Here is a 10,585-nt window from a genome sequence, read left to right as displayed (position 1 = left end):
TGGGTATGTTGGGACAGTTTGAGAATTCATCTGAGTGGGTGATCATAGTGACAGGATCAGCCCCTTTGTCGGACAAAGGTAATGATTGGGGATGCACTCTCACTAATGGAAACCAAGACTGTCGGCAGTCGATTTCAATCATTGAAATTTGTTTTGCAAAATATATTTTATATGAGATATAAAAGTATATATATTATGGTTTCAAAATGATTTGCAAAAGGTTTTAATTCCCGGGATCCATACTTGAGAGAGTGCAACACTATTCCTTGCAGCCGAGGGAGAGGTCCTCTCTTGTCAGGCCTTGTAACAAAGGCTGGGCTGAACCCATGTGGCTGATGTGTAGATCAATGTTTGGGTCCCATGCCATACAAGGAAGCCCAACTGGGTAGCAGTTTGGAAGGCTTAATGAATACATAACCCTAAATGGGCCTTAAGACCATTTCGAACTGGGCTAATTTGATTAATCTTTAAGGGGCGAATTCTGAGATAAGATCAACTGATAGGATTGGGTCCACACCCTATCCACTCAGAGAGTCCAAGATCTAAATGAGATTTAGAATTGGAAACTTCCTAATTAGATTAGGAGTTGGTTGATCTAATCCACAGATAAGATAAGAATTATCCATTATCTTAAAGGGACTTCTAATCCAAATATGATTTGGGTTAGCAACTCCTAATGGGATTAGGAGCTGATCCCTTTAAGTCTATAAAAGGAAGAGGGGGTGGCAGCCTACAGACATCCAACACAATCACCAGCAACAGTCTTATCTTCAGAACTGAGATCACAGAAGAGAAAATTCTGCACCCTGCAAATACTCTCTAGCCGCCTCCTTCTTGCAACTGCCGCCTATAGCAGTTCGATCTCCAATGCTTAGGAGAAATCAAGATTGGATCTTGATTCTAATCCTTTGGAGAAAAGATTGGTAGGAGTTGTATTTACAAGCCGTCCAGGTGATTCTTGAGAAAAATCAAGTTCTTAGGAAAGACACTGTTGATTCTGCTCCACCTTGCACTGTGCCATCTTTAGTGGGAGTAGATTTTGGTCTCTCCTCCTTTTGGTTCAGATCTGGTTCAGTTTATGGTTCAAGAATGATCATTGAAAATATGATTTTCTAAATAGGGAATTCGATTCCTAATTGAAGGGAAAGAAAAAAATTTTGAAATTCGCCCCCTTTATTCCACAATCTTGGGTGTCCATGTGATGGATTTCCTATCCCTTCAGTATGGGTATGTGCACGCTACACCAAATCACTTTGGTTTTGGTCGGTTTAAACAGTTCGAATTTTGAACTTCAAAGTTTATTTTTAAACGTTTTCTTTTTCTGTTTTATGTTTCTTCAAACATGTGCACTATTCTGAAGAGATATCTCTCTAAAAGGACACTTCTATGTCCATTCAGGTGGCTGTGAACACTCTATAAAAGGAGTGTTGGTCAACCCAGAAACACAAATCAATTCACACAACTCTCTCTCTCTCTCTCTTTGTTGACTATCAATTTTTTTAGCATCATTCTTGGTGGTTTGCAGAGGTTTGATAAGCGAGTGCATACTTCTATGTCCATTCGCGCACGATGTATCTTGGGCGTGAAACTGAACAACAACTCTAATTTTTGTCCATTAATATGGATGAAACTAAAAATGGCAACAGAGATATAAAAAAAAATACCTCCATAATAATCAAATAATTGTTTCCTCTTTTAATATGCTATAGAGGTAGTTTTCTTTGACTGCCTCTACCCAACAGCCTCTAAATGTCAGTATTCCAATAGTGTTTGATGTGCCACATCACTTTAGTGATTCAAGATCACCAAGGTGATTCAAGAAACACCTCCTTTCTCACATCCCAAAGCTAACCATTGAAAAAACTTTTTTTTTGAAAAATACGATTGCCCAATGTGATTTTCTTGTTGATTCCATTAATTGCTAATGTGGCACACATCAGCAAAAACGCAATGCTTGTAAAACACTTTGGTGCCAAACACCCACTATAATAGTGGCAAGTTAAATTTGAATAAAATGTTAACAATTTGAGCTCGATTTCAAAAATTTATTTATTTATTTTATTATTCTAAGATATAATATATATATATATATATATATATATATATATATATATATATATATATATATGATATGGTACTAACTTGCATTATACTTGGTCAACTTTCACAAGTGAATCTCTCAAATATGATACAGACAACCATGTGGGTCTATTATTTAATACATGGTCAAATGAGACAACTATTGGTTGCTAATTATATTGCATTTTTCTTAATTAAATCAAGAATTATAATCTCAAGAAAAAAAGAGTTTATGCAATTACAGGTTTTCCTTGTCCTATTACAGATGAAATAGGATCCATGAAAGAACTATCAAACTTTTGTCTTGTAGTGCACTTTTTCCCCACCATTTTTATATTAAGGTAATCATTAAAATATTGTGGTAAGCAGGGGTTCAACTATGATACCATAAAGACATGATGACCTAAAAAATTACAAAAATTTAAAGTTCCATTCTCAAGGATTTTCATTAAGTTTTTAGGTTTTATTTATCAATAATTCCACCTATGATTTACTATCCCCATGAATTTTGATTCATTCCCCCACTTGTATTTTTATATTATCAGTTAACCATTTTTTGGTAGGAATCAATAGATATCATGAAAGTGGTAAGCTCTTCCCATATCATAGCTTTTTGGTATTATAAATTTACCCATGATTTGGAAGACACTTAATTGAAAGATAAATTATTATTGACATGAATCAGTATTAATAGAAGGTGATGGCTATCAGTCCAAACATGTCGCTTGCTTAATTGTGTATCACTTGTTATGAAATTAATCATGAGTGAACATGCTAGTGTTTATGGAGCCCACATGTCAACATATAGAACATTGGTGCATTCATTTGTGTTGATTAGGTAGCAAATGATACACAACCAAATGAGTAGTAGTTCGAAGTGTGTTAGGGGAGCCTAGACTCATGTTAGGGATTGTATACTATAATCAATTAACATCTCATTACCAATCACAATTCAAAGTTTTGTAAAATGCTAAGGCTACACTTGTTTGAGGTGTAAATGAGAACCAGGGTAAACTTTACACCATGGTCGGGTTTTGTTAGTGTTTGTTTGAGGTGTTGTTTTACATCACAAATGAGCATAAAACTCTAGTCTAAGCAAGTTTTACACCGAGATTTGGTAGAAAGTTACTAAATCAATGTAAAACTCCATCTTCTCTATTGGTGTAAGACTCCTTGCTCGCACCTCTTCTTAGCCGCTGAAATGGTCAAATAGCACCGGTATTCCCTCTCAATGATGATGCAGGTATGATGACTCTTTCACCACAGAACGGCCTGATCTATAATATTTTGGTACCAGATCTGAGGAACGTATGCCTACTAGTCTCATATCTACACTATTTTTTTCTAATCTAGTTACTGGTGTTCTCTCATTGGTTTTGTTCATTTTTTTTAGTTCTCACTCATGCAAAGCACTAGAAATTCTCTACAATTTTAGAAGTTACATTTGTAAATAGCTCCATCACAATATGTTCAACTTTGATCTTTCTGATAAGAATGTCAAAGAAAACTTTTGGGTTCGACATGGGAATATCCATATAATGACTTTCCTACTTATAAACAAGGGTATGAGAAAATGAAGTAGGGATTCTTAGGTGTTTTCCTTAATTCTAGAACCTTATTAATTTGATGTATGGTGATAAGATTGAATTTAGAATCTTAATCTGCCATACCTCAATATTGATGCAAAAAAGGACCATTGGTATGAAAAAATAAGAATGCACTTTCAATTCTCTATTATATATTATAATTCATACAAGCCTTTCTCACATTCACAAGTTTATAAAGTTTAAACCATTTGATCCCAAGTTTGTGGAGTTACTTTTCTATATTCTCAAAGTTATTATTTGAATTTTGTTAATGTATTACATTACTTTAAATCAATCCTTTATTTGATACAACTTCTCATATAAGTTTATTAGGTTTTGATACTTATATTATTAGAATCATGATTATCATGCATTTTTGTTTGCAATTAACTATTTATTAATTTCTAAAACATAAACATGTAATAAACTTTAATAGAAGATAAGGCCCTATTTAGACTAGAATTGTCAAATTGGTATTGGAGGTTGTACTACTTAAAGTAATGATTATGTGGATGGTTGTAGATCTTGGCCACTTGACTTCTAATCAAATATACCCTACATTTGAAAGATAAATTGTTTTAGGATACAACATCAAATGACTTGATTACTGCCATTATTTTTTTTTTATAGTTCGATTAGCACCTTGGTGTCTTGTTCATTTATATGTAAATGAGATTGTTCATTTGCTACTTGATTTGGATTACTAGCCAATGCATCTTTTAATTTATTTATTTAGTTTTTGTTTTGGGGAAAATACAATAAGTACATCAAGTAGTAGGAACATAGGGGCTATGTAATAGTTTTCTAGTATTGTTGAATCATATAAAAACTAAAAGATCATGGTCTAAACTTAACCACAAATAGAACACTTACATTGGAACTCAACCACTAGGTAGTGGTCTGAAAGAAAATTACTCAATCCTGAAACATGTAGGAAAATGTATCTTAATCACATGGAATATAAAATGAAGATTTTTGTTGAAACAAAATAGTCCAATCTAAAAATACTCAATCATTAGAACTAAAAACAATCAAAACTCTCCTTTAGGCCACACCCACACCCTAGAATCCTTAGGCTAAGGCTATTTTGAGATTAAGGTTGAGTGGTTCATAAATCCATTTATTAATTGATAGCTAAGGTTGAGGGGTTCATAAATTCACCAAGCTAGAGTACAATCTAATTTAACTAGACAATGTGGCATACCTTATGTATAAACTTCAAAAGTGATAGAAAATCACTCCTTAAGAAATATCAATAGAAAATCTGTATGACAATATTAGTAAAAATAATCTAGAGAAAAAAGAATAAAATAGGGAGAAAAGAATAAAATATTAGTAAACTATATTGGCATCTAAAACTAAAAGGCATAAAATACACCCTAAACATGAATAGTCTAAATATGAAATATATATATTAAATCATCCAATCATCCATCAAAAACATACATCAAAGGTCCAAATATAAAACCAATGACCAAACATCATAAACCCAACAAAAGCATAGTAAGAAGAATCTTGCAATAACAAGTCTTGGAGCATATTCTCGATGTTTTTCATGTTCTCCAGGTTCAACCTAGTGACCTATAAGAGAGATATAAGAAGCTTAAAAATTATAATACAAGTGTAATATATTATACAATACAAGTATGAAATTTAAAAAGCCTATCAAGTACAAGCATAAATAATGATAATCACATACCAATCACTATTGGATCTAATGTAACTACAACATTTGATAAATTTGAAAATTAAGGAAGAAAATTAGAAAAACACTTACAAATTACAAAGGTTAAATAATTATCATGAGAAAAAATGGCAAATAATATGAAACTCAAATTAAAAAAAAAAATGTTACCATTTTCAAGTTTGTCAAGCTCTTTTAGATCTTCTATACATTAATGGCATGTTGTGATAATTGGATCCAATTTTTAGCACATACAAGTGGTTTTGTTATCCAGGGCAATTAACTTAATATCATCCTAGGATACCAAAGTCATAATTTGAATATTTAGTATCTTCATTTAGGTGCCAATCCAACTCCAAATTACTTTCAAACCCTCCATTTTTGGCATATACTTCTTAAATCAAGACATTAACAATATCTTCTTTAGTTGTGTTGGTTTCTCACCCTCTATCTCATTTAAAGTTGAAATTTAGGTTTTTGGGGTCTAGTTACCAGTTCGAACGGTTAATCAGCCAATTCAGCGGTTTTCTAACCAATATCTACTCATTTTCAGATGGAATCATATCCTTGTTTTCATTGTACAAATCATACACAATTTTCTTAAGTTTTTTCACAAGTTCTTCACCCTTCGCACCTTCATATATATCAGTAAGTGCAAATTCCACATACTCTAATTTCTAACGAGGGTCTAGAATAACTGCAATATAAATCAACTTATTCATCCTGTCAATGTTGTTCCAATACTTGTCATACTTCCATTTCATCATTTTTACCATTTCTAACAATTCCCTATCCTCATATGTCCTCATTCTTGTAAAAAGCAATCATCTAAATAAATTTATTGAAAAAAGTTGTTAGATGTGACATATAAGGAACTTGAAACTTGTAGCGCAAGATCGCATCTCAAGTTTATTTATAAAATAAGGATCATGATCTTTTAACCTCTCAAAGGTTCTTTCAAATTTTTTATCTACCTCCAACATTAAATAAGTTGAATTCCATTTATTGCAAACATCTAAACACAAGAATCTCTTACTATGATTTTTTTTAATCTCAACAAGCTCCTTAAATTTTTGCAACCTTACTAGAGACTGCTCCAAAAAACTTACTACCCCCAATTACAATTAATAGATTCACCCATCTCTTTCAAACTATCATTCAAAATCAAATTTATATGTCCACTACATCACATGTAAAGCAATTTTCTATCTAAAATACTAGTTCTATAATTAGCAATTTTCTTTCTTAAAAATACACTCACATCATTTGATCTGAGAATAGATTTGCTCTTCACATAGGGCACCTCACAATGACCTCACAAGCACATCTCACCATGCATTAAAAACATCTTATGTACTTATACGTTATTATTCCTGGGAGATGTTCCCAATGCATGGTGAGATATGCATGTGAGGTCGGTGTGAGGAGCATATCCCAATTCATTTGAACTAGCATTATCAATTATAGTGAAGAAAATTTTATCAATTCCCTATTCAAGAAAGCACTTTTCTATTGTCTTAACAATTGCCTCTCCTTTATTATTAGAAGTTAGACAAAAATTAAAACTTTTTTGTTCAATTTTTAGTCACTATCAATAAAGTAGGTTGTTAAATACATGTAATTAATCCTTTGCAAAGAAGACCATGTATTGGTTGTAAGACAAACTCTTTAACATGAAGTTTTTAAGAAATTCTTCAATTTCAACTTTTCAGCCTAGTACAATTGATAGCAAGCCCGAGTTACAATCCACTAGATAGAATAATAAACATTGGGCAAGAAAGTGTCATAAACTTCTTAAAGCCCTTAACACCCACAAACTTGAATAGGAAACTGATCAACAATGATCATAGAGTTAACCTCCTCCTAATAGACTCTTGGTCAAACTTCCAACAACTAAGGCTAAGGGAATTCATATTTTTACCATCTTCTTTGTTTAAACTTGGGTGCAAATTCAATTCTACTTGTTTTGTGTCTATGTTATAAGGGTTCCTTTTACATATATTCATATGATGTCGTAGTAAGATTGTTTCGTTTTTTATGTTCATAACAAATTTCCTATCACAATAGTTACATTTAACCTTCACCTAACCATTATTTAAGTAATAAGGTAGATACAAACTATGTAAGGAAGGGATAATTATTGAGACAGGGCAGAATTTTCCATTCCTAATTAGGGGTGTAAATGAGTCAAGCCTACTCGCGAGCTATTCGCTAAATACTTGAGCTCGGTTCAAAGTAATTGAGTTCAAGTTAAGTATTTGGTTAAGCTTAGTTTGAGCTTTGCAATACCTAACTATGTAAGGAAGGGATAATTATCGAGACAGGGCAGAATTTCTCATTCCTAATTAGGGGTGTAAATGAATCAAACCTACTTGCGAGCTACTCACTAAATACTTGAGCTCGATTCAAAGTAATTGAGTTCAAGTTAAGTATTTGGTTAAGCTTAGTTTGAGCTTTAAAATACCTAACTCAAGTGGCTTGTGAGCCCAATTGTGATCATAATAAAATACTATTTTTGTATTTATAATATAAATAAACATTATTTTTAGATTAACTTATATAATATAAATAAATCAATTTATAATTTATTTTCATAACATGTTTTATTTATATAATTTATAATATTAATTTATCAATAAATTTTTAATATTTTTACTTTAAATATTTTAATATGCTTAATATTAACGTATTTATAATTTTTAAAAGTAATTTATTTGTTACCCATTGAGTCAAACTAAGCTTAAATAGTACGTGAGTATCGATTCAAGTCGAATTTGAGCCAAAAACATGAAACTCATTTGAGTTCAAGTCAAGTTTCAAAATTTTTGTTTTTGAGTTGAACTAAAACTTGAGTAGCCTAATGCTCAGCTTGACTCGACTCAAATACACCCTTGTTCACAATCCTCTTCCTATTAGTGCTAGGCCTAGAATATGGAATGAAGCATAAGCTAACAAGGCGGTTTTAGAAGTTAAGCTAGAGGTCTAATGGATTTCATCTAAAAAAAAAATCAAAAGTCAATCCAACAGTTTTATAAGATAAGTCAAATTCCACACGTTTTTGCACCTTTTTTCATTATACCTAAGAATGAGGCTTGGTCCTCTCGACCCTTTCCCCTTCCTTCCATAACTCGCCTTAAGGGTGCCTATATCAATGATAAGTGCCTTTATTCATTATTTGAGATAGTAAAGTGCAAGGAGAACATAACAGGTGTTTAAGTGATTAGTATTATTGAAAGAGACGCTCAAAATTTGTAAAAAGGAAAATGTTATTTTTCGGTGGGGAGCAAGATTGAGCGATTAACAACAATTTATATTGATCAACTCAAAATGTTATTAACTGTGGCATGATAACTCATATATTGTCCCCAATTTCTATTAATCCACCACAAACTTTTCATGAAGAAACAACAATGATACCAAACACAACCAAAGTTTATTTTTCTTAGATTTGACTTTATGTTCATGAACAACTTGGAAACCTATTACATTGATGACTTCATTGAGTATTTGATTTTTTTTGTGGGTTATTGGCTATGATGGAATTTTATATTCCAAGAAACTTTCTCAAAGGATTCCATCCATGTTGGGACTATGAGTAAGGGAAAGACATGTAGAGCTTTTCTATCACAATTTACCATCCAATTTTGACGTTGAATTGGGGACTATTTTGGATTCGTAAGCCACTAACCACCAATTTAACATTCATTAAGAACTAAATTAACTAAAAAACAAAACAAAATATTTTAAAAAATTTTATAAATCCTTTTGGTTAATGGAAACTTAAACCACACTCTTATTATAAAATCAATTTACTACAAGATAGTCACATGGTCTAGGCAATGTCATTCACTTGTGATCAGCTAATGAAAGAAGAAACAACTCCTATAAATAGAAATGACTACTTTTGCTTTTGTGCCTGGAGTTGAAGAGTTTCTTGTAATAGGGAAAATGAAAGTTGTTACATAGAAAAGTGACAAGGCATTCACTAAGTAGGAGAAAGAAAAAAAAATAAAGAATAGGGCTTAGTTTATGTAAATGGCTAAAAAACAATTCACTTATGAGGGCTTAGGTTATGTAGTTTTGGAAACTACAAGATATATTTAAGTAGTTTAGTAAAATCATAAGGCATATTAAGTAATTAAACATCACAAATATTACATATATAATATTTTATGTTATATGCCATATAAAATGTATAAAATTTATTTTGTGTATTATACAAGGTAACATATTATATATAATATGTATTATATACCTCATATTATAATACTAGCGGGCCTCGTGCTATGCATGGGAAAATCAAAATGATCAATATTTTCAACTTAATAATTAATTATGGAAAATAATTTTCTGAAAGTTACTAAAATTTTAAGGTAAGAATTTTCTAAGAATTATGAAGATTGATTAATATTTTCATATAATAATATCAATGATTAAAATTTTCCAATTATAATAATATTAGTAATTATTAATATTTCTAATTTAATAATTTTCTAATTTAAGAAATATTAATATTTTCTAATTTGAAATTACAAAAAACCATTTTAAATTACCAAAAAAGAAATTTGTAATTACCAAAAACCATTCTAATAAATTATTAAATTTGTTGTTGAATTATTGTTTTAAAATATAAAATAAATTGTTATTTAATTATTGAAACATTATTGTTTAACTAATGAAAGTTTAAAATATCAATAAACTATCAATTATTATTAATAAACAATAATTATTGAATTGAACAAATATTTTAGATATGAATTATTATCAAACAATAATTGTATTGGCCATGGAGTAGACACATGAACAGTTCTCATCCCAACTCTATAGTGTCGATTGATCAGTTGTTTATACAATGCTAAGTTGAAATCCATTGCCAAGAATGCTAACTTGAAAAAAAAAAAGTTAATTAAGAGGTAAGAATCACTTACCAAAAGACAAAAACCCAACCTATTAACCCATATATGTTCATCTTATTGACCCAAATATGGGTTGTGTCATTTGCTCGACGGAGCAATGATAATAACATACTAGGATCTCTCCACTGGCATTGATACGCATTGTTTCATAGTTAGTAATTGATTGAAATTTCATTTAATTATTAATTAATTATCAATAATTCATTTAAATATTAAAAAAAGATGTTAAAAACATGTGATAACAACCAATTAAGAGAGACACATGAACAGTTCTCATCCCAACTCTATAGTGCCGATTGATCAGTTGTTTATACAATGCT

The sequence above is a fragment of the Nelumbo lutea genome, chromosome 8 (assembly GCF_056320005.1).
Source record: "Nelumbo lutea isolate HS-2025 chromosome 8, American lotus-T2T, whole genome shotgun sequence".
Classification (NCBI taxonomy): domain Eukaryota; kingdom Viridiplantae; phylum Streptophyta; class Magnoliopsida; order Proteales; family Nelumbonaceae; genus Nelumbo; species Nelumbo lutea.
This window is presented reverse-complemented; position numbering follows the sequence as displayed.